At 35.2% G+C, this 26438-nt stretch overlaps 1 long non-coding RNA gene across 2 annotated transcripts; it reads left to right on the forward strand.

Moving 5' to 3' along the window:
* The first annotated feature begins 210 nt into the window (after positions 1-210).
* On the forward strand, positions 211-1587 carry LOC137828854 (uncharacterized). Of its 2 annotated transcripts, none has more exons than XR_011083986.2 (2): positions 211-695; positions 1133-1587. It is a non-coding gene; the product is annotated as an uncharacterized LOC137828854 (long non-coding RNA). The 2 variants fall into 2 exon arrangements; XR_016514459.1 differs by having other exon boundaries at positions 1442-1587.
* The last annotated feature ends 24851 nt before the right edge of the window (positions 1588-26438 follow it).

A 26438-nucleotide genomic window follows, 5' to 3' on the forward strand; every position in this document is an offset into this window, starting at 1 on the left:
TATTTTAGTGGGATTATTTATGCTGGGTTATATAAACTTCACCAATTGTTTAACCTCATTGAAATCTAATGGTTTATTACACAATCTTAAGAAACTAATACATTAGGTTTTTTCAAACTCCAATAAATAAATTCAATTAATTATTTTTTAAATAATTCAATATATATTTATATAAATTTTATTTTTCTCCTGTCGTAATTTCTCCCATAAAACCCCTGATTTCACCATTCCTCTATAAACGCATAATTGCTCCCACCTCTCCCACCGCACCGCACCGCACCACCGGACCACCGCACTGCCAAACACTTTCGGAATGACTTTGGAAGCTTCTTCTCCCTTTGGTCCACCACCGAACCGTTTCGGAATGAGCTTGGAAGCTTCCTCTACCTTTGGTCCACCACCGAACCGATTCCTCTACAAACCGTGTTTCCTTTGTGCAAAGTGTGTTTCGATTGCTTTCCGCAAGGATCGATTTGTTCATTTCATATACTCTTGCTTAATTTTGTCGTTGATTTTGTTTAATTTTGTCGTTGATTTTGTTTCCGTGGTGATTTTTGTTTTCTTCTTAATTTTCTCAATCTATACTCAAATTTGGACTCTCTCTTTATTGAACGTGATAGAACGGTGGAGTGGAGAGGTGTTGGTTAATTGAAAAGATGGATGGTGATGAAGGAAAAGGATTAGGAGTGAGAGAGGTTGGTGATCTTTGTACAATGCTTCTCTCTTCTCAACTTCCTTTACAATATTTCTTTCTTCTAATATAATATTTTCCAAATTTCCCATTTATTTGAGCCTGAGACAGATTTATTTTGGATCTTATCAATAACCTTCCTAGGTTCTCACTAAAATTTGTCTTTTATTTTCTAAAAGTTTACAAAAAATAGGTGTTTTCTATAATACAGATCATCTAGGTGAAGCTTTGAAATATGCCTACCTTGAGCTTTCAAATTAAAACAATGTTTTATATTTTCTTGTGTATGAAAATAGGCTTTTCACAATGTCCTCTCCTAATGTGATGTGAGAATCTCTTTGAAATTTATAATTCTGCTCTCAGCATTTGCACAATAACTATTGTAGTAAAGTCCAGCATACCAGAATGGATGCTTGTGATTTTTTTTATTTGGTTCCATAGAAAGTGGAGAAAATAATCAGAGGAGAAAGAGAGAGGAACAAAGAAGAAAGATACAAGCTCCGGTGCCATGCAACTCCCTTAGGCTAACCTTTTTCTGTTTCTATGTTAGTTTTATTGATTATAAGTTTTCTTGGTTTTTTAAGATAGCTTTGGCTGGTAGTCTGTTGCTAGTTGGGCACAACATAAAGTAGCTATTATTGTGCATAGTTTTTAGATGTATCACTTGGAAGTGCTGTTTGCTTTGAGTTTTTATTTGACATTTTTTTCTCTTGTTATGAAATTCTGGTTACCTTTTCCTTGCTGCCACAGTGCCAGTGACCTCTCTGTGCAACCTTCATTTCGTGGTGGTTATCTGGCCTTTACATTGCTTGTAATTGAATTACCGTAATTCTATTATATAACTCTTGCTAATGATGGAGTTCCATAAGAATAAGAATTTCCATAGTTTATGAATAGTAACTGAAATATTGAGCCGTATCTAAACCTTTATCTTCTGATATGGTTAAACAGTAGTTGTGATGTCTTAAACTTACCTTACCAGCATGCTTGCAAAAACAGAACCTAATGATATATTGAATTCATAAAATTTGTTGGTTTAATTATGGGTAAATCTGAATCATGCTTAGCATTGTAAAATATATTCTCTTGTTGATTTTTTTTTTCTTTGTGTTTCTTAAATTATTTGTCTGCTACGTACTATACTTCATATTAGCATCTGATATTGCACTTATTAATTCTCTTTAACATTTCTTATGCTCTGAAAAATAATAACTTGGATACTCGAATAGCAAGGACTCTAGCTGATATTATATTTACTAGAACTGGTCCTTCTGTCTATTTTTAGTAATTATTATTTGCTAAAAGCATGGAGTAAAAGATCTCACGTTTGGGTCTCGTTAGCTCACCTATCAATTGCAACAAAAATGAAATGACTTAATGCTGATATTTTATACAAGCAATTTGTCAAGAGTACTTATTCCATTTTAGACATATATTATAACTGAAGTTATACTTGTATTTATTTCTCATCTTCTTTCTTTACTCTAATTGAACATAGAAACATGCTGGAAATAGTTTATATTGGTGAAAACGAAGCTTTGATACCAATTGTAAGAAATTGTAAGAATTAATGGCTTTAACAAGAGGGAGGTGAATTGTTTAACGGAAGTTTTACAGATTAAAGAATCAGATTAGCCAAAAACAAGTTAGTTAAAGCAGTTATTAGAAAAACAACTGGTTGAAAATGCGTTTTAACCGATTGTTTATGGTAGAAGAATTGAAAACACAAGTCAATCAGATTTTAAATGAGTGAGAGAGAGAAGATTACACAAACAATTATACTGGTTCACTCCTTATCAGAGTTATAGTTCCCAAAAAAATCACTGGGTATTTCACTAAGTAATTAACAACAAATTACAATCACACAACAATCTCAAGAACACACATCCTTTTTGACTTTACACAGAGTGAGAACAATCCTCTAATCTTACAGATTTACTGTTTTACAAGTATACAAAAATGAAAAACAATTATAAGAATAGAAGGAACAAATTACACATAGAGCTCCTAATACACTTCTTGAACCAATGGCACAACCTAAGGCAATCTAGCAAAACTTGAATCAAATCTTCCTCAAAACTGTTTCTTAATCTCTCTTTCTGTGTTTTTCAAATATGGAGGGTAACCCAGATTTATAGTTCTTCATACTAGCTGTTTTAGGCAGTTAAACACGAGTCTAAACAGTTTCAAACCAACTTAAAGTAGATTTAACAAGATTTTGAAAAATTGTTGAAATTCAAAAATCAATTGGTTGAAATGTCGTTTTAACCGGTTGAAATGGTTTTGACAGTTAGTCAACCAAGTCAAAAACAATTTGAAAACCCTCTAAACAAGCTGGGTGTAAAATAACCGACTAAACCGAGAAATCAACCAGTTGTTTTTCACTTAGCTTAGAAAAACGCTTTTCATTTTTAAAACTAGATTGATTCAGCTGTGCTTTGGATTAAGAATGAATTTTACAAATTCTAAACTACCTAGAACTAAACCCTAAACCCTAAACACAGCAACATAAACATCAAACTCTCTTCTCAGATTTGGAGACATTAAAACTTCATTTTCAACATTCTCCCCCTTATTTGATGAAGACAAATCCCTGGGTTGCTTTGGGATGTTCTGTTTAGAATTTAACACAACATGCAATCACAAACAGAAGCAGAAACACATGATAATTTATTCCAGATATATCAAGCACCACAAAACCAGTTTCCACTAGGTGATTTCCAAAAGAAACATCAACCAAATCAGTGTGAAAACCAGTTGAAATAAGTGCAGGAATAAGAACATTACAACCCCAAAGCACTTCTCCCCCTATTTGTCTTCACAAATAGAGTGAAAGAAGGATAAAAATAACATAAAGAAAAAAGAAATTGTTCAGAATATTAAATCAAAATTTGAAAGGAAAGCTATAAACTTGCTTCATTCATCCTTGCCATACTGCAGATCAAAGAGTTGGTTCTGCACTTCCTCAATTTGCTCATTCAAGGTCTGAAATCTTGAATCCATATTCTGGAACCTTGTCTCACACAGCTCATGAATGCTCCTTTAATTTTCAGCAAAGCTATCCATCCTACTCACCATGAGTCTTTTAAGGGAGACATTGAGGTTATCCTCTCATTCATGTGAGCAGAGCTTGGTTTAGTTCATATGCTTCAACAACAGGTTCTTCTTTGGTGGTTGCATCTTCATTTTCTTCCTCAGCATGAGTTCCACTTGAGCCGGCTTGGTCTCCATGTTTACTCACCATCTTCCACCAGTTTTGGTAAACCCCATATTGCTTAGGGAACCATTATTGATTTCACTTGAGGACTTCACAACCTCAGATAGTTCTTCCTCTAAATCCACTTCAAAATAGTGCAAAAATTTAGAAATCAAAATGACATAGGGATAATGGAAATCACTTAACCTTGTTACTTTTTGCATGTGGTCCTTAAAGATGTGGATCCAATTCAACTTTACTTTGTTCATGATGCAGTAAATCAGAACCAAATCTTCTTTTGAAAGAGTGGAATGGTTGTTGTCCCTTGGTGTGAGCATCCAGGAGATGATGAAGGCAATGAGCCTCTTATCCAACTTTAATCCTCCAACAAAAAAATTCCTCACTTTTTGAGAGTGGAATTTTTAAGGCAGCTCTTGTAGAATTACATCTTGTTAAATTCTTCCACCACTCCTATATTGCCTTTTATTAATTCTCAGTCCAGTGTACTTCAACCCATGACAGTTCAAACCTCATGGGTAATCTCCAATGTCCACCCCTTTCACACGAGAGCAAAGATTATCACCATTAAATTGAAGGTTTGTATAGAAAACTCTTACCAAATCCAGATATATATTTCCAGACATTTCAAGAAACCTCTTCAGCTTTTGCTCCTTCAAAAGGTTCCTCACCTCAGTGAGGTTTTGCTGCTTCATCCAGCTAAAGGAAATCAATTTTGGAGTATTGATTACTTTCCTACTTGTCTCATGTAGGTATTTCTCAATCAATTCTATTTCTCCCGCAAACCAACTTTCAAGTTTACCTCTGCTTCTCACAACCATTGTTTTCATCCCTTTGAATGATGGAGGAGTTGATTCCATGATTCCGTGAGAGAAAAAGTGTGTAGGCAAACTACAAAAACAGATTAGAGCAGAAGAGAAAATAGTGGTGGTTTCTTGTGAAGAAGAACAACTAATAACCACACTTATTTATGACCAAAAAAGGCAGTCAAAGCTTTGACATTTAGTGGGTTAAAATTCAAATGAAAAAGAATCAAATTAGAGGCAATAAAGCAACCTGTCATACCCTAACAGAAAGCACAAAGAGAGAAATCACATGCTGATTTGACCAAGTTTAAAAAGGTTTTAATTTCCAATATAAAGAGAAATATATTCTATAAAGAGCAGTAATTGTACAAAGAATACATGTTCAAAGTAGTAATAAATGCACTATTGACCACTAACGACACTGAGAATGATCAAAGATTCAAATCAAAGACAAGAAAATAAAAATAGAAAATACCACAGTGCTGTCAGGGCTGAAACAATTGGTTGTTTCGTAAAAACAATCGATTGAATTTCTGCAACACTAAAATAAAAATAGAAAATTAAATTTATTATCAGAAACCAAAAATACAAAGATTCAGATTAAAGCACATAATGTTTGTATGAGAATAGAATAGAAGAAATACTGATGTAAACCCACAAAGATCTCAAAACCAAGTCCACAAGAAGATGACCAAGGATGTCAACTATGAAGGGTCATCTCAACAATCAAAGGAAGACCTCATCAATAGGAGGAATGTACAAGGTCCAGAGCACTTGAAGTTCTTCCTACTAGTCTTCTTAAATATTTAGAAAAATGTTGTAAATAAGTTGAGGTTATTTGTAAGGGTCCAAATAGTAGAAATAAGCTAGAATAAAGTGCCTTTAGCATAGTAAGGGGTGTGGGTAGCATTCTAGCTTGTTCCTAGCCCATTTGAAGGCATTTTGACCTAGTTTCTAGAAGGATAAGCCTAGAATACGGGATTGACTTAGTCAAACCCTATGACTGTCCACTTTTTTCCCTTTTCCTATTCTACCATCTTTTCTTCTTTTCCAAGGCTCCTAAATCTATAAATAGGGAGGCCTACCTCATGTATTGATATGTTGAATGAACAGTAAAGTTACTATACACAAATTGTGTTAAGAGTTTGTGAGCATTGTCTCTCTAAACCATTGGTCTTATCTTGTGAGTGTTGTGAGCTCTCAAGTGGCGGCATTTACACTTATCTTGGATTCAATTCACCATCCAAGTGGCGTGCTCATTCACAATTCCACCACTCCTAAGTTTCCTTTCATTCATCTTTTTCCATTTCCATTCCTATTTTCAATAACAAATCATTGGATTCTTGTTTTTGCTTCCTTTAATTCAATTTAGTCCATGTATTGCTCACCTTGTGTTTGCTTAAATTTCGTACCTATATTTGTCATTCATTCTCACCATTAATTGTGTTTTTCCTTTGGCCTTATGGAAATGAACCTTCACATCTACTTAACACTTGTTAAGTTAATGTCCAGTGGGAATTTTCCTTAGGCTTCTCACCTATATTTTTCCTATAATCTAAATCTAAGTAAAGTGTCACCAATCAAATGAACAATCCTAAAATCAACTCACATCAAATATAGAACAAAATAATTCAGACACCAAGAGTGAAAACATTAAATTTGATTTAAAACATAATGTTCAAGCATAGGAAAAATAAGAAATTATCCTTCAAGATCATTGTACAAATTTGAAACAGTTCATAATTCCAGAACCAAGGCTCTATCTCGAGTATTTGCATCCTTGAAAGCCAGATTCTACATATCCTTCAAGCAAAGTCTTGCAAAAAGAACATATCAAGTAACAAGATTTGATCCCTTAAAGAATTTGGGTCCTTTCATGTTAGATTTATCATAAGAACCATTAATATTTCTTGGAATCCATTTCAAGATACCTCTAGGAACAAGAATTTTACGAATTTTGCAGAACCTGACAGAATGACATCTCTTCATACAATAAAAGCATGTAACAATCAATTGTTTTGATTTTTAATCGGTTGATTTTCTGACACAGTTTAAAAGGTTTTGAAATCCCATTCTTTTTACTCCGTGGATAAATCCTAAATCAGATTTTCCAAAAACATAATTTTGAGATGCAAGAACACTCTCAAAGTTGGATTTTCCTTTTGAAAGCCTACGTACAATTTTCACAAGGTAATGGATATTCTTTTCAAGAGATTCACTTTTTTCACAAACAGTCACACATGCAAGAAGAGTTCTTGTAAATCAAATCCAGATTTTAAAAATCAATTTTAAACTTTTCCAACTCTTCTTCTAGTGTTTTAACTCTATTTTCAAGTCAATTATTCAACCCTTTCAACCGGTTGTTCAAGAGAGCCAATCTATTTGTTGAACCAAGTGGTGTTCAATGTTTTGAAGAATCTAAATCCTTTTAAGGATGTTGAAGCCTCTGCTTTGCTTGATGTTGCTGTGCTGGTTTAAGCTTTGTTCTGGGATAGTTTATATGTTGTAATCCACCCTTTAATTAAATCTCAAGCAATTAGCATGTCAATCTTTATGAAAGTAAAATGTTTTTCAAACTAAGTTGAAACAACCGATTGTTTTGTCGAAACAACCGATTGTTTATACTTAGGTGTTTTGAGAAAGATTGAAAACTGTTTTTGAAAGGTTGAAGCTGTTAAGTACCAAAACAACTGATTGATTCGAGGAAACAACCGATTGTTTGTTTTGGAATCATAACAGAAAAACTGTTTTGTGTTTGACTGAGCTTTAAATGCTTTAACTGTATACGCTCCAGTCATTAAATGCTTTGACCAATCTTTTAATGCAATTTAAGAGTTTGTTAAGATTTGATAACAAACTACATCTTTGAATATATTAAGAAAAACAGATTTGAGAATTAAGAATCTTTTGACAAAGTTTTTCTAAAGAGTTTTTCAAAGAGCTGAGATTGCTAAGAGTTTGTGATTGATCAAGGTGCTGGAATAGGATTCTACTTGTATTGATTTCAGATATTCATATGTAACAAGTGTAATCTTTGTACTCTGTTAAACAATTTTGTTTCTGTGTTTGCTGAGATTGGCTGTGTGTTTTTGAGGTGTTTAAGACCAGCAATCTTAGTGTTGGCCAAGGAGAGTGTGTTTCTTGAGGTGTTCAAGGTCATTCTCTTGGTTGTTGTGTAAGTGATCAAGGTGTGGTTGCTTAGTGGATATCCTCAGGGTTTATGAGAAGACTGGATGTAGCTCTGGTTTGGAGTGAACCAGTATAAACAATTGTGTACAATCTCTCTATCTCTAACTCTTTAAATTCAGTTTATTTGTTGTTTGCTGGTATAAACAACCGATTGTTTCTACGAAACAACCGATTGTTTTTCTGGTACTACAACTTTTGCTTGCTGTTTTGGCTAGCTGAATTGCTGAATCAATTGGTTTCTAAGATAACTTCATTCTAGTTTTTGAAAAGTTTGCGAAAACCCTTTTAAACTATTCACCCCCCCTCTAGTTTAAAGCCATCTTTTCTAACACTATTAGCTTATTCATGTGTTTCTTTAAATGCTACAAGGAGTTGATAGTAGTTATCACCTTTGGATGAAGAAGTTGAACTTACACCTCTTCATTTGGACATTCAAACTTGATATGACCCTGCTCACCACATCCAAAACAAGTATATTTATTAGAATTGGCATCAAGAGCTAGGTTCTTAAAAGTTTCTCAAGTTCTGTTTTTCAAATATGTTTTTATGGTTGACAAGACCTTTGAGAAAAAGGAACTAAATATAAAGATTCTCAAATGTTTGGACAGAACATGGTAGCCAAAGGTTACTGCCATATCAGAATCAAAAGATCTAACCTCAATGTCTACAACCTCTTTTTTTGGTAAGCTAAGGGAACATGAATTGGAAATGAACATATTGTTTGTTCAAGAAAATAAGGACAAACATGTCAAAGGCATAAATTTAAAGACAGCTGGACATAGAAGGTGCCAAGAATCAAGTGATAGTGATGAAGATACACTCAACTTGCTGTCTAAGAAATTTAGCAAATTCTTGAGGAAGAACATAGTCCTTTAAAAGGTATAATTCCAAGAAAATGAATGATTTCAATGCTAACAAATACACATGCTTTGGCTGTGTTGAGAAGGGACACATCAAGGCAGATTGTCCTAACAATGAGAACAAAGAGAAAATAGAATTCAAAGGAGAAAGAAGAGGCAAGACCAAGAAATCCTATATAGCTTGGGATGACAATGAAGTGTCTTCTTCCAGTTCCTCAGAAGATGCAAAAGCTAATTTGTGTTTGAAGGCATCAACATCAAATAGTGTAAATTATGGGTAAATATGAATCATGCTTAGCATTGTAAAATATATTCTCTTGTTGATTTTTTTTTCTTTTTGTTTCTTAAATTATTTGTCTGCTACGTACTATACTTCATATTAGCATCTGATATTGAACTTGTTAATTCTCTTTAACATTTCTTATGCTCTAAAAAATAATAACTTGGATACTCGAATAGCAAGGACTCTAGCTGATATTATATTTACTAGAACTGGTCCTTCTGTCTATTAATAATAATTATTTGCTAAAAGCATGGAATAAAAGATCTCATGTTTGGGCCTCATTAGCTCACCTATCAATTGCAACAAGAATGAAATGACTTAATGCTTATATTTTATACTACTAACATAGGAACTCTAAAAACTCTTATGAATCAAGGTAAGTCTCTATTTATACTATAACATAATCCATGGTATGTGAGAATAATATATTGTAAGATCCTTATGATATGCATTATTGTTCATTATTTTATCACTGAGTATCGAATGGTCTTCTTGGCATATCGACCATTCAACCCAAACAACATTGAACACCAAATAATGACTTGGCTTTCGAGCATAATGAAAGGAAACTCACATAAATACTAATCACAATACAAGTAACTAATCACTCCATAAAAAACACTAAAAGAGTATTAGGCTTTAATGGGGCTGAGATAATCTTAGGCCTATAGGAAAACTATAAATAGGTGAGGACCCAAAAGGTAAAAGGTAATGATTCTCTAACTATAGTACTTGTAATCTAGACCTATTCACTGTTGACTTGAGTGTTGGATTGTCTTTGTAGGTACCCACCATCAAAGAGACCGAAAGACCAAGAGGATGAAGAGACTCAATAAGGAAATCTTGATAGAGGAAACCCAACATTATAAGAACATTTTTTGCACCCACCACGGGGCCGAAAGAAAAATCTATCGAGAAACCACATGGTAGCTACTAGGAGCATGATGGGAAGCGAAAGAGAAGTGATAGAGGAGGAAGATCACTGGATAAACTTGATCGTAACAATTTTGAAGATGAAAATAGAGTTGGAAAGACTGAAGAGGAAGTATGTCGAGGAGATGGATGCATTAAGGGGTGAAAATGCTGTAATGAAACGAAAGTTAGAAATTGGAGGAATGCCCACAGTTCACAAGGAGCACCGAAATCCGGAAGGCTCTAATGCTCAAACTATTACAAGAATGGAAGGAGAAAATATTTCATACCCCCACAACACGAAACCACACACATCTGCCAATACCTTTGGAATGTCGTCATGAAGACACGGAAGCAATTATGCAGGTGTCACTCCTGAACACGTGGAAGAGCCCAACACTGGATAAGTATGACGAAACAACTTACCCGAATCAGCATGTGGATGCTTATGTAATGCAAGTCAGCCTCTACACGACTAACGACACGTTATGTAGAGTCTTCCCAACATCTCTAAATGGGACCACACTGAATTGGTTCACCCGTGTACCTTCACACTCTATAAATTGTTTTGACACCTTGGTGTCTAAATTCGCAATCCAGTTCTCAACACGTCGGCCTCATCGTTTGACATTAATAGCGCTTGTTAACATTCAACAAGAAAAGACTGAATCCCTCTGAGCGTTCATGGAGCGATTCAGAAAAATGATGTTTAGTATCCAAAATCTGAGTCTAGAGGTGGCAATGCATCATCTGGTCACTGCTTTGATTCTAGACCCATTCTCTGACAGCCTGTGCAAGAAGCCAACAAGCAACAAGGACGAGTTGCAACAAAGGGCAACAAAGTTCATGCAACTGAAGGAGCTACACGTCTTTCGACGGAAGGTACACGGAGTGGAGGGAAGTCACAACTATATGGACAAGAAGGGGATGGAGAGAGCGCCTAGGTCGCCTACAAAACATAGAGAATACTCGTGACCCATACACTTCGCCCATAACAACTCAGTAGCAACAACACGATTTAGCATCTTGGATGAAGCGCTAAATTCAGACCTTATATCAGAACGAAAAAAAACCCAACAAGAAAGGAGAATGATAGGGAACGTGACCGTGGTCACTCCGGCCTCAGACCATGGTCAATACGATTGCAGACTATTTTATGGGAGGATGCCTAACCTACTCTTCTCGAAAATGCCACCTGAGAAGCTTAAGACTAGCAAGGCTATTGAAATATGGCACAAACAAAGTATGCCGATAGTGTACTTTGCAAAAGAAAACTTTTAGGGGATTGATCCCTAACATGATGACCCAATGGTCATCACGATTGAAGTAGCCAACTTTGTGGTCATGAAGACACTAGTGGATCAAGGTAGTTTGGTAAACATCTTATATATGAAAACCTTATGAAAAATGGGGCTCTCCCAAGATATGCCCAACTATAACACATCAGAATGGAAGACAACACGCGGGTTGACATTCTCTCAAAGTTGACAAACAACAAGAAGAAAGCTCGCCATGGTACAATCATCAAACAGACTTTACCAAAACTAATTATTTCGTTGGAAAAATGCATGAACATTGTGGCTGGTAGCCGAATTGGCTGGATTGGTGTAATGAAGAAAGTCACCAAGTACCGAGGCAATGACGTAGAAATCAGCGACCCGGTGCTGAGAAGGAAACCATCTCGATTTACCATAATCAAGGACGACTTATATAAAAGGGGTTTCGCTACTCCACTTCTGAAACGTCTAGTTGAATAAAAGGTCGAGTATTTGATGAATGAGTTGCATAACGACATATGTGAAAATCATTATGACGGAAGAACGATGGTTAGCCAAGTATTGAGAGTCAGGTAATACTAGCCAACCCTGAGGGCCGACTATACCAACTATAGTAAAAAATGCAAGAAATGTTAAGATAATGGATCGATCAGCCACCTCGCAACTCAAGAACTATGACGCATTAGCTCCCCATGCAATCAGACAGAGGAAGTTCGTTCTAGTCACGGTGGATTAAGGTCGAGTCGTTAGCTTGAATCACCGCCAAATAGGTACAAGATTTTGTATGGAGAAACATCATTTGTCAGTTCAACATAACCCACACAATAGTAAAACACCATTTGAGCTTAGTAAAACAATCCTCAAACAAATGGGCAAGTGGACGTCGCCAATAAAGTCATCATTAGGATGTTAAAAAAGCCATTGGGAGCCGTCAAGGGAAGATAGGTAGAGGAACTTTTGGAGGTCTTATGGGCTTACCAGTGCACACCTCACTCCATAACTGGGGAGACTCCACACAACCTAACGTATGGACTAAAATACATGCTACCATTTGAAGTAGGCGAATCAACAATCCCATGCACGGGTCCCTACCGAAAGAGGTAAAAACACCTTCTTGGTTAAGAAAGAACCCTACATATAGGTCCCTGTCGAAAGCATCTACATTTGTTAAGGAAGAATCCCTAATTGGATTCCTACCAAAACAAATCAACAATTCAACAAATAAGATATCCACAAGTAACTAAGAATTTTTTCAGAATCTTGAAGAACAATATGTGACAGCCCAGAAAGAACAAATTAAATTTCAAATCAACAAATTTATTTTATTTTAGAATATTAGTTTTGCGGAATTGAGTGCAGGGATTGAGAAGAAAAAGGCACACACCATTTATACTGGTTCACTCATCAAGAGTTACATCTAGTCCAACCTCATACCAAGGTGGATTCCACTAAATCAAACCAAAACTGTTACAAAACTTTGTGGTTTTTGAATCCTTCAAGAACAACACACAATGTTGGAAAAACACTATTTCAACATCTCTTACACTTCAAGAAACTCTATCAACAAGTGCCTATACAATCACTTTTACACAAGAAAGAATAAGGAAGGAAAACACTTGAAAAGAGGATGCAAGAAACTGAAAACAACAACACTTTGCTGCAGCACAACAGTGGCCACTTCAAACCTTGACCAAGGCAAAAAATGAACAAGCACACTTGAATTTCTTTAAGATAACCTTTTAAAAAATCATTCAAAGATTTTATCTTTCACTGAAAACTCTTTGATTTGTGTTTAAAAACGTGATAGCTATGTGAGATGTGCCTCTTTTTATAAAAAATAGTTTATAATAGTTTTTCAAAAAACAGTTAAAAGTTGTTATAAAAAGAACATATTGGAGTTAAAATAAATAGATTGTTTCTTGAAAAAACAAAAGATAATTTCCAAACCACTTCCAACTTAGCTTAACGATAATAAAAAGGACCGAAACAAACTCTTTGGTGCCAAAACTAAATTTTGAAAATGCTTTAATAAAATAGCACCAGTGCAGAAATTTGATTTTGAAAAAACTTAAGGTAGATTTTGAGAAACCTTTTAAAGAACTTCTTGTGCTTGAGCTCACTACCTTGGTTAGGGATATGAGGTAATATCACAATGCAAAAGGCTATCTTAGACAACCTCTAACCTATATTGACCACTAATTATAATATTATAACCTTCAAAGCTATTTTCTACATCAAACACACACTATGACATGTTGTGAAACAACTTCTTCAATACTCAACAATCTCCTTCTGTTTGATGGAGACAAATCCCCATAGCTACATTGCTTTGAAGGAAGTCCATGGTCAAAGAAAAACACATGCACTTTGATTCCAGAATATACCAACTATTTTGAAAGAAATCGAACAGGTTTAAAAAATTGTTGTACCTCCCTACAGCTTAATACCTGCATGTATCTGCATGAACTTGAGCTTTATTTGAGCTTTTCTTCTCCCCCTTTGTATTCATCAAATAGGATTGGAGTATAGAATAAGAGAGAAACAAACAACCATACATAATAATCCAAAATAGGTCCTTAAAGTGCTATTACAGTCCAGAAATTAAACACAACCATTGAAGGAAATTTAAAAACATATTGTTCAACAAGACATAATTTGAAGGATTTGGAGAAGGGATCACATGTGCTTGTAGTAAAGTTCTGCTAGCTGTTCCTGGACTCCTTTAATTTGATAATCAAGGTGTTGAAACCTAGCTTGAGTCATCTCAAAATAGGTATTCTGATCATCCGTGAGTGTATCTAGTCGATCAAGAACTTGTCTTTCAAACATTGGTAATGGTTCACCTCTATACTCAAGGTGCTTGATATGAAACCAGAGCATTTAGTCATCTCAAAATAGGTCTTCTGATCATCCGTGAGTGTATCTAGTCGATGAAGAACTTGTCTTTCAAACATTGGTAATGGTTCACCTCTATACTCAGGTGCTTGATATGCAACCAAAGCATTTTTATATGTGGCAACAACATCTTCTTGCACAGATGGTTGGGCTGGTGATTCCACCCTGTGGGATGATGAGTTATGCATCTCATAGCAAGATTCTTCAACAACTTGAAGAATTTCATCTTCCATGTGATGAGCAGCCTCATCCTCATCTGCATGATCACAATTGGATGCTCCATATTCCATTCTTGGAGCAACATTTCTCCTGAATACCTATGTATTGTTCACCTTATGAAAACCCATCTTAATGAGAGTTGAGTTATCTATTTAACTTGCTACCTTGATAGTCTCATTCCTCTCATTTGTAATTTCAACCTCAAAATAATCAATTAGTTTTGAGAGCATATGGAAATCGATAATCAGTGAGCCTATTTAATTTTAGCATATGTTCCATCAAAATACTCACCCAATTTATCTTAATTATGTTCATTATACAGTAGAGCCAGATTAAGTCTTCTTCATGAAGAACAACATGATTACTACCTCAAGGAGTAAGTTGCCATGCAATGATGTATAACAAAATACGTGGAGTTAAATTCAGATTACGTGCATGAAATCTATTCACAGGTTGAGCTGGATTCCTTACACAACTTTGGTAAAACTAAATCTTGTTGAATTCCTAGATTCCAGCCGTGTGTCCTTTGCTCACTTTCAGTCTTGAGTATTTGATCCCAACAACATTTTTCCAGACTTCAGTTGTGACTGTTATCTTTACTCCCTTCACATGAGAGACAAGTTTTCTACCATCTTGAGTGAGATTAGTATAAAACACTTTTACTAGATCTGGATAGACATTTCCAGTCATCTCCAGGAAGTGTTTCACTCTTTGGTGCTTGAGAACAACTTTTGGTTCAACCAGATTCTCACTCTTCAGCCAAGAAAATTCTAACACTTTAGGCACATTGATTTGTTTTATGCTCATATCATGCAAGAAGATGGTCATGGCTTCAACATCTATATCAAACCAGCTTTCCAAAATCTCTTGATTGTTGCTGTGTTGCTCTCGGGATCTCCTTTTCTTGTGTGAAGAGGATGTCGTTTATGATCCTGCACTTAACTGCACTTGAACGCTTGGAGAAGGTAGTGGTAAAGTGTAAGGAAAAACAGGTTTAGCACAAGCTTATATAGAGAGAAAAAGTTTAGAATAAAATCATGTAACAACTGTGTGTACAAATTTGATTTCTTGATAAATAGCAGTATCCAGTTTTGGGTATAGCAAGAATATTTTGAGAATTAAATTTTCAATTTTTTTTATTCATGACCCAATGAATGCATCAAGTTAGTTAGGATTTTCTAGAAAAAGTAGTCAAAATACTGCTGGTCAATAACCACCATAAAGAACAATCAATTGCCAAAAGGAAAAAAAATCTATTTCTCTTTCCTAGTCATAATTGTGATCTTGAACCAGAAAAACAACATGTTAAAACAAGAAACAACAGATTAATGAGCAACTAATGCTTATTATACCTAATTAATTTAGTAGAAAATTGAAACTATCTTTAGCAATAGGTTTGGTGAAAAGATCAACTAATTGTAATTCAGTTCCAATGAATTTTATTTCACAATTCCCATTAATAATATGTTCACGTAGAAAATGATGCATTATCTCAATGTGCTTAGTTTTAGAGTGCATAACAGGATTTTTAGTCAAATTAATGATATTGGTGTTGTCACATAGGATAGGTATTCTACTTAACATGATTCCAAAATCACTTAGTTGTTGTTTTAACCATAAGGTTTGAACACAACAATTTCTAGCAGCAATATATTCTGCCTCAGTTGTAGAAAGGGCAACATTTGCTTGTTTCTTGCAATGGCAAGAGATTAAGCTTGATCCAAGCATATGCAAGTTCCACTTGTGCTTTTCCTATCAATTTTGCAACCTGCAAAGTCAGAATTTGAAAAACCAGTTAAGTTTAGAGATACATGACATGGATACCATAGGCCAATGTCTTTGGTTCCTTGTAAGTATTTCAGAATCCTTTTAGCAGCATTGATGTATGATTCCTTTGGAGCAAATTGGAACCTGACACACATACATACAACAAACATGATATCAGGTCTACTAGCTGTTAAGTACAATAAAGAACCTATTAATCCTCTATATCTAGTTTGATCAACAGGTTTTCCAGCAGGGTCTTGGTCAATGTGACAACTTGTAGAAATTGGTGTGTTGATTGCCTTGCACTAGTCCATCTCAAACTTTCTCAGTAGGTCCTTGCAATATTTGGCTTGATTTATAAAAATACCATCCTTTAGCTGTTTAACTTGTAGGCCAAGAAAGTAATTCAGTTCCCCCATCATGGACATCTCGAATTCTCTTTTCATAACCTCTACAAATGCTTCACATAACTCTTCATTTGTGGAACCGAAAATGATATCATCCACATAGAGCTGCACAAGAATGATGTCTTCATTCTTTTTCTTTATGAACAATGTCTTGTCATATGTGCCACGATTGTATTCTTGAGATAACAAAAAATCACTTAATCTTTCATACCACTGTTTAGAAGCTTGTTTAAGTCCATAGAGAGCCTTTTTGAACTTGAATACATGGTTGGGAAACTTATGATCCTCAAAGCCTGGGCACTGTGAAGTTGAAGCTTGTTTTGTCATATGGTCTCATCATAGTCAATTCCCTCTTCCTGGTTATAGCCCTTGACAAATAGCTTTGCTTTGTTCCTTGTGATTGTTCCATGCTTATCCATCTTGTTTGTGTACACCCACTTGGTTCCTATAATATTCATTTCAGATGTTCTTGGAACTAGAGACCACACTTCACTCCTTGTAAACTAATTTAACTCTTCTTGCATGGCCAAGATCCACTTGTTGTCTTGTAGAGGTTCATTCAGACAAATGCCATTGTTTCATAGAGATTATTCAAAGAATTCTTTGTTGAGACCCTTTTTTTAAATATTGCCAATTACATTCTCAAGTGTTAGGTCTTTAGGAGTCTGCCACTCTTTTAGTAAATTTGCATTCACAACAGGTTCAAAAGTCTCATTTGAGATTGTGCACTTGTTGGTTTCAAAATTAACCTTGTAGCCCTTATCACATAATTGGCTAATACTTAGAAGACTATTGCTTTAGTCCTTCCACATATAAGACATTCTCTATTATGGTTGAATCCTCAGTTCCAACATTCCCCCTTCCAAGAATCCTTCCACGGTTATTGTCTCCATACGTGACATGTCCTTCTGCTTTAAGTTTTAAACTTGTAAACTGAGTCAGATCACCAGTTATATGCTTTGAATACCCATTGTCCAAGCACCATTGGTTTTTCCTATTGTTTTAGAATCAGAGCTTGATCATTCATTAATCACCATGAAGCATAGATTTGCTGTTTCACTTTCAGTTCAGGAATCACTTGATGAGGATACTTCATTTTCCTCCCAGGAGATGTATGCTTTTTTCCCTTTGCTTCTTTCACCCTTTTTGCTGTTTGGTTTTTCTTTATTTTGATTGTTGGACAATCAACTTTTATGTGACCTGGTTTACCACATCCAAAGCAAGTACAATGAGAATAATTTGATTCATTGGGTTTAGAGTACCTCTTCCTTTGTTGAGTTTTGTCTCGACTTTTCCATTTTAGGAATTTGGTGAATTTTCTTGTGAGCAGACTCAAGGTCTCATCATGTAAAAGATTCTCTTCTTCCTCACTTGTATCATGTTGTATACTGGTTTTTAAAGCAATTCCATTGGTTCTTCTCTCCACTGTTTCTTGTTCTTTTAATCTATTGAGTTCTAGCTCATCCTCCATCAATTTCCCGAACAATGCAGCAGTTTCAGCCCATTTATGTTGAGCTATTCCTTGTCAAAAACCTTACCATGTCCAGTGAGGTGATTTACAATATGTGTAAATTGTTTACGCACATCTGCAATGCTTTCTTATGGTTGCATCAGGAAAAAGTTCATATTCTTGAATGAGTGAGTGCTTCCTTGCTCTTTTCACATCATTCGTGCCCTCATATGTTACTTATAGTATTTCCCACATTTATTTAGCTGAATTGCATTGAGATGGCTCTGAAGAACTCATCCATATTTAGAGCAGAGGTTATGATATTCTTGGTTAGAGAGTCATATGGAGCCTTCTTCCTGTCACTTTCACTACATTCAAACCAAGGCTCTTTTAATGTTTCCTCTTTAATAACCTACATAGGCACAAAAGGTCCATTCGCCACTGCATCCCAAATTTCATTGTCAATAGATTCTATAAAAACTTTCATCCTGATTGTCCTGAATGCATAATTCAATCCACCAAACATAGGAGGTTTATTGATAGACGCACCCTTAGCAAAAGACATTTAAAACTCAGACATAATGCACAAAACTTCAAGAAAATACAAGTCCTAACTCTTGATACCAATTGTTGGGTCTATTAGTGTCTAAGTTCAAGAGAGGGGTGAATTGAGCTTATAAAAAATTTCACAAACAGACAGTAATCCTGAGAAAAAGAACATATTGATTTTAGAAAGAACAAATTTATTTTCTGATTACTCTATCAAATCCAGAACCTTGACTAGATTAGTTTGAGATTAAATGAGTAATTTTCCAGAACAGTGTAATCACCTTGACAGCAACAAAGTTTTAGAAAGATTTTACACCAATAAATCCAAATTTAAATCTTTAAGAACAATCTTGAAGAGAAAGTGAATCTTGAATAAAGTTATTTTTAAGATTTTATTACTTTCTTTAATCAGCCAACACACATATTTAGATATCCACAAGAAACCAATAACTTTTTCAGAATCTTGAAGAACAGTATATGACAACACAGAAATAATAAATTCAATTTCAAATCAACAGATTTATTTTATTTCAGATTATCAGTTTTGCAGAATTGAGTGTTGGGATTGAGAAGAAAAATGCACATACATTTTATACTGGTTCACTTATCAAGTGCTACATCCAGTCCGTGGTTTCCACTAAATCAAACCAAAATTGTTAAAAAACTTTGTGGTTCTTGAACCCTTCAAGAACAAGACACACAATGCTGAAAAACACTATTTGAGCAGCTCTTACACTTAAAAAAACCCTATCAAGAAGTGCCTATACAATCACCTTTACACAAGAAAGAATAAGGAAGGAAAACACCTGAAAAGAAGATGCAAGAAATTGAAAACAACAACACTTTTCTGTAGCACGTGACAACACTTCAAACCTTGACCAAGGCACACAATGAACAATCACACTTGAATTTCTTTAAGAGAACCTTTCAAAAAATCATTCAAAGATTTTATCTCTCACTGAAAACTCTTTTATTTGTGTTTTAAAACATGATAGCTCTGTTACTTTTCATGTGAGATGTGTCCTTTTTTTTTCATAGAAAACAGTTTATAACAGTTTTTCAAAAAAACAGTTAAAAGTTATTATAAAAAAACATGTTGATGTTAAAATAAATAGATTGTTTCTTGAAAAAACAAAAGATAATTTCCAAACCACTTCCAACTCAGCTTAACGGTAATAAAAAAGGCTTAAACAAACTTTTTGTGTGGCAAAACTAAATTTTGAAAAAGATTTAATAAAAGAACACCAGTGCAGAAAATTGATTTTGAGAAAACTTAAGGTAGATTTTGAGAAACCTTTTAAAGAACCTCTTGTGCTTGAGCTCACTACCTTGGTTAGGGATATGAGGTAAGATCACAATGCAAAAAGCTACTTTAACTAACCTCTAACCTATATTGACTACTAATTATAATATTATAAACCTTGAAAGCTATTTTCTACAACAAACATGTGAAGAAACTTCTTCAATCTTTATAAGTGTCTCAACAATTAAAACCATTAAAAACAAGATAACTATCTCGACAAACTAAAACCGACAAAACAAGATAATTATCTTGAAAAACTAAAATCGATGAGAAAAAAATAAATGTTCTTAATAATTAGACCAATAAGATGAAATAAACGTTTAAACAATAATGTTTTAAGCGGTTAAAAGAAACACTAAAATAAAATCAAGTTGTTATCATGTTCAGGCCGCCATATATGAAACGACAATCAACTACAAAATCGGGGAACTTTAGACTCAGAAACCAAGTACACAAAATCATGGAACTCTACACCTAGAAATCAAACTTGTACCGCCCTGGTAGTCGGAAGTGATGACGTGGTATCAAGCTACAGTATCGGCGTGTTGACAAGACGCCAGGTTGGCAGAAGGGAAAGAAGTCGGGGGGCTCGTGAAGTCGCCAGTTATTAAGTTGGCGTTCTCCGATCTCCAGCATACCAGAACCGGCGATCACCAGGTTAAAGATGAAGTCGCCAAATGTAAACTCAGGCGACCAAGTGATTGGAGATCGCCACAGCAAGCACATCGCCGAAGATGAAGGTGGTGCAGATTATGAAGGCGGCCGGCGAGACCACAGGGAAGGTGTACAAAGGCACCCTAACTCGCCAATTCCAATAGAGATCGCACTCCCAAGTTAGCTGTGCACTGGGCAGTACCATGCATAAGTAACTTAGCCAAAAGAGAGTCAGAAGCAGCGCCCAAGTCAAGGAGGCTCCAGATGATGGCACGTGTACGACTGGATGCGAGCCACATGTCCAGCTGCGTAACTGCCAGGAGAGAGAAAGTGACCAGGTATTTAAGGGTTTCCCAACAAACTTTTGAGGTACGCACGTTCAGATTACACTCTTTACGCTTGCGAGTTCTAGAGCATACTGTGAGAGAGAACATTGCACGGTTCCTTGAGAGTTCTTGAGTGTTATTGCTCTTAGTATTTGGTGGTTCGGTCACTGACTTAGGCGTTGGAGTGCGATCGGCCGCAGCGGCGCCGCTCTGTTCTTTTGCAGGTTCTTGAGGTGGATCTTGGCGGAGGACGGAGGTTGAAGCGGTGCGCACGTCGATCCAAGTTTGACGAGGCAGGTTCCAACGTTCTGGTCAACAGGCAGGATCAAAACTTAAAAAAGAAAAAGACAAAGCTTCAAGGATCTACCTTCTCGGCCCCGCCTTCCTCAGTAGGAGCCACTATTTCAACAAGCTTATCCTCTTCATCCGAAATGTATTCAATAGGCATCAACTCTCCCCTATAAAAGATAAAAGTCTTTGCTGACATCAAACTTTCCTTTGTCGATGGGAATGTTGTAGAAGTAGAAAGCTTGATCTAAGGCCTTTTGAAAATTGAGTTCGTGTTGTTGAAAAGCACAATCTCGAGCCTTCCTCAAATCGGCATCGAGTTGTCGCATACCTGTTTGGAGTTTCTCCTTCTTGTCATTCTCAACGTAAAAAGTCATCGTCATGTCGGTCAAGCTTTGCTTCAAACCATCATTTGAAACTTGTAATTCCTTTTCCTTGCCATGGGCAGCTTCCAAGCGGGCGCAAAGATTCTCCATCAAGCTTTAACCGAGGAAAATCGGCCTCCAGGTCTTTATTTTGGTCAACCAAGATAGTATTAGCTTCGAAGGCAGCTTGAAGGGAGGATGCCGACTTCACCAACTGAGCCTTCAAAGCACCATTGTCGGCGCTTCCTATCTTCATCAAGTCGGAGCCCATGTCTTTGCTGATAACCATCGCCCGAGCACTCAACTCCTTGAACACGTCACGAAGCTCAAAATGGGTCGCCGACAAGCTCGGAATAACAACTTTTTCCCCAAGTACATGTTCCCCCAAAGAAATTCGTTCTTTGAAGCACTCGGTCCCGCTACTGCCTCTCAAAGAGGCCTTGAATCCACCTCTACTTCTAGGTGAAGTCGCTTAGCAAAACTTCCCGAAAGACGACTTGTCGAACTGCCGATGAGTCACCAAATCCTTGTCCTCATCCTTCTCTACAAGGTTTTTTGCACTCGGGTTGACAAGTGGAAGGTCATTGAACGGAGAAGTTGTCGGGTGGAAGGTCATCTTTGAAGAAGTTCTTGCCTTCGAAGGGATCCCTAGAGGACATGATAGTTGCATGAAAAAAAATAGTCAAATGAATGTCAAAGTGCAAGAATAAACAAATTGATAAAAAACATACCCTCGAGATCGAGAAGCCAAGTTGAAGACAAATAAGTATGCAAGAGAAGTTGAGTAGGGATTTTTTGGGGAAGCTTGTTCGAAATTGACAAAGTTTCCAAGTCTTCCCGGGTCAGCGACAACCTCAGTAATACACGAAACTGTTTCGGATCACGCGTGCAACTGTGTCAGAACTACATTTAAAGTTCGCAACACTCCCATGAAAAAGTCATCCAAGGGAAATCAGACATGCATGTTCGTTATTAAATAAGAATAAAAGAAAAAATACTTGTTAATAGAAGGATTCGACCCTAGACACACTATATTGGAAGACAAGCATTTACGCGCGAATACAATTCCATCTGATGCGCTCTCACTAAGAATATATACATTATCGGTAAAAGATTTTAACACAAACAACAACTGATACTTTGAGAAGTGTTCACAGACCCGAGATTTCACACACTTATACACGAAATAATGGACGCGTGCCTCGTCCAACTTTGCACCTTCGATATCTGATACAAACCACAACAACCAACAGATAACTAAGGACACATCAAACATTTCACAAAAAGTCAGTCATCTCAGTATACAAAATCGGGTCCCACCAAACCTCGAGAAAGTATCAGCAGAAGCAGAACAAGCTATAAATTATAATATCATAAGTTCTTCAAGAGAAAAGTTATGTAAATAAATTGGACTCACTTTGGGGGTACAAAATAGAAAAATAGGCTAGAGTAGGTTCACATAGCATAAAAAGGGGTGTACTTAGTGAAATGGGCTTGTACCAAACCCATTTTTTCAAGACAAGGCACCTAAATTTAGAGTTTTTAACCTACCTTCTAAAAGTTATGCCTAAAGGTGCGGTTTTGACCACGCTCAACACCCTAGGCAGCCCCTTTCCCTTGCCATTTCGATCCTTCACCCATCTTGCCCACCAAGGCACTCCTTCCTATAAATAGGGTGTCTTGCCTCATGTATTTACACATTGAAATTTCAAGTAAAGAAACTCTGCTTGAGTGAATTTGTGAGTTTGAGTACTCCTTTTATATGGGTCTTATCTTGGGTGGGTAACATCTCAAGTGGTGGCTCTGGGTCTTATCTTGGGTGGGTAATATCTCAAGTGGCGGCTTGCACCACTCATCTTGGAATTCATCTGCTCCAAGTGGCGTGATATCTTCCTTTCCATAAGCTTCCTCTATCTCTACATCTTTTTCCTTTTAATTCCTTTTTGCTTCCTCTTTGTGCCATCTTACCTCTCATCTTCTATCTCTTACTTTTTTTATTTTAGGTCCATATATTGTCATCTTCATCTTTGTTCATGTTAGCTTCCGCACCTTCATCATCATAATCACCATATATATGTGTTTTTCTCTTTGCCCTTCTAAAGTGAACCTTCACACTTACTTAACCACTTGGTTAAGTTTGTGTTTAGTGGGAATCTTCTTAGGGTTCTCGCCTTAAATTGCTAAATTCAAAAATCATAAACAAAGAGCAACCAATAAAATGTGCAATCCTAAAATCAACTCACATAAACATCCCTCTCACTTGTTGAGCCGGTAAGGCGAGAAAATAAAGTAGTATCTCCAAGACTTTAAGAGTCTGAACTAGATACATCTATAAAAGGACTGGCATAGACAACCCCAAACATCTTAGAAGAACTAGTGGAGGAAGAAGAGAGCATGGTTACCTCTCGACTAACTATAAACACTCGGATAAAGAAGCAAAAAAATGGGAGAATGTGAGAAATGGGACACATTAACGATCCAGATTGTGCAACACTTCGTATTCTGGGTCAAAACCTCACATAAACCAAAGAGCATTTAAGGTTCTTCATAGCTCTCGGCTATTCGAACTTGGGGGGCAAGTATACCCACTAGCCACTAAGAACAGAGGACCACTAACAAGACTTAAAGAAATGAAAATTTCTTTCAAATAAAAAAAAACGTCTTCTTACATACGCTCGAAGCCTAGGGGGCAAGTGTACTGTCGAGTATCAAATGGTCTTCTTGGCATACCGGCCTTTCGACCCAAACAACACTGAACACCAAAGAATGACTTGACCTTCGAGCAAATGAGAGGAAATCCACAATAAAGATTAATCACAATACAAGTAACTAATCACTCCCTAAGCAAGATTAATGGAGTTTTGGGCCTTCATAGGTCTAGGATAATCCTCAGGCCCATAGGAAAACTATAAATAGGTGAGGACCCCAATGATAAAAGGTAATAATTCTTTTACTATAATACATGTAATATAGACATATTCAGCACTGACTAGAGCGTCAGAGTGTCTTTACAAGTACTAACCATCGAGAAATCAAGGAATCGAGAGACTAAGAGATCAATAAGTCAAAGAAACTAAAGAAAGAAATTTCTAAGAGATCAATAAGTCAAAGAAACTAAAGAAAGAAATTTGAATTGAGAAAATTTCACCATGAACAATTATTTACTTACTGATTTTACATTATTTTATCATAAAAGATGACACCTACTAGAATTGGTACATTGTTTAACAATTATTTACTTACTGATTTTCCATTATTCTATCATAAAAGATGACATCTATTAGAGTTGGTACATTGTTAAGTAAACTAGATACTATGACAACGATATTCACTGGTTCCAAACTTAATAATACTCTGAAATCAATCAATCTAAAATGTGTATGTCCAGGATTTGTATATTTTAATGAATCTTAATGAACTTACAATTGAAGTTCTTTGGGATGTTATTATTCAATTATATTAGCAGGGAGAAACTTCTTTTATAAAGGATTAATTCCTTAACTAGTAAATTACATACTTCTTGAGAGCACATATAATTGTCGTTTATGTTGTAAAATACGTTGTGCTAGAATCTATATTTATGGATAATAGAGAATAATTTAAAGTTAATAAAAAAATTTATATTTTAATTAAATTAAGTTTATAATGTTATAAATAGAAACTAAACATCTTATTATTCATTTTCTTATAAAATTATCTTCTCCCTATAATTTATATTTTATTTCATTTCTCAATAAGATTTTGAAAGAATATTCTCTAATTTTCTTGTTTAGACTTCAACAAGTAGAAGGTGACAGAGTTTAGATTACGTCTAATCAGTCAGAAGTTATCTAATAAGTTTTCTTCTTCTTTTTCCTTTATATCTTAAATTTACAATATTTAAATACTCCATAAGTGAACCTCAAATTTCATAATTATTAAAGCATAAATCCCTAATACTAGTAAGAGTACAATACTATAATTTCATGCTTTTAATTTCATGCTTACAATACACCATATGGGGATCGCATAATTTTACTACCTTTTCATATTTCAATGAAGCATAAAATTTTATTATCATTTGTTATCATTTAGGGATAACCTTCTTGATATAAAGGGACTGCTCACCCTAGGAAAAAAATCCTTTCCTATTCAAAGGAGAACTCCGAAAAATACATATATCGTCACCCTTCTCTGGAAATCAAAAGGCATTGACACCTTTCCTTGTCTACAAAAATTTAAAATCATAAAACCTATCATCATTAATATATACTAAATTAATTAATATCAAACATTGGATGGTATAATAAGTGGTAGGAATATTTGTCCTTTAAACCCAAATGTTCATTGATTTGATTTCAAATTTTAAATATGAAATAAACTATATTATGTCTTATATTAAATATCTTTCTTCTCTTTTCTCACTTTTCACTTATTTTCTATGTTCTCTTTCTCTTCTTTCTGCACATATTTCTTATATCTATATTAATATAGATTATAAAAGCTTTCAATATTAATTTCATTATTATATACTTAAAGTTTTTACATAGTTTAGTTATTCAAATAAAATATTTAAAAAAATATCAAAACAAATTAAATTTCTTAAAAAAAAGTGTAAACTCTTTCTCCAATGACACAGCTTTGTTAGTAGTTATATCACCAATTTTTTTTGGCACATGTATATATTAATATATAAATAAAAATAATTTTTTAATTTTAATATATTTTATATATCTACTCTCAACAAATTTTACGTCTATTTTTGTCACTTACCAAAATAGTTGTATTATAGTTGTACTGATACGATAATTTAACGATAATTTTAAAGAAATTTATATTCTAAACATTTAACAAAAATATGATAGAACAATCCAAAATGAGTTATTCCAGCGTACAATTGTCCACTTGACTAAAATAATAATATTTTATTTATATTGTGGGGTTCACATATATTCTAAAAATATTTTAAATTTGAATGTTTAATACATTTTTAATTAGGTTTTT

Source organism: Phaseolus vulgaris, chromosome 7, assembly GCF_051622355.1.
Source record: "Phaseolus vulgaris cultivar YP4 chromosome 7, ASM5162235v1, whole genome shotgun sequence".
Taxonomy (NCBI): Eukaryota; Viridiplantae; Streptophyta; class Magnoliopsida; order Fabales; family Fabaceae; genus Phaseolus; species Phaseolus vulgaris.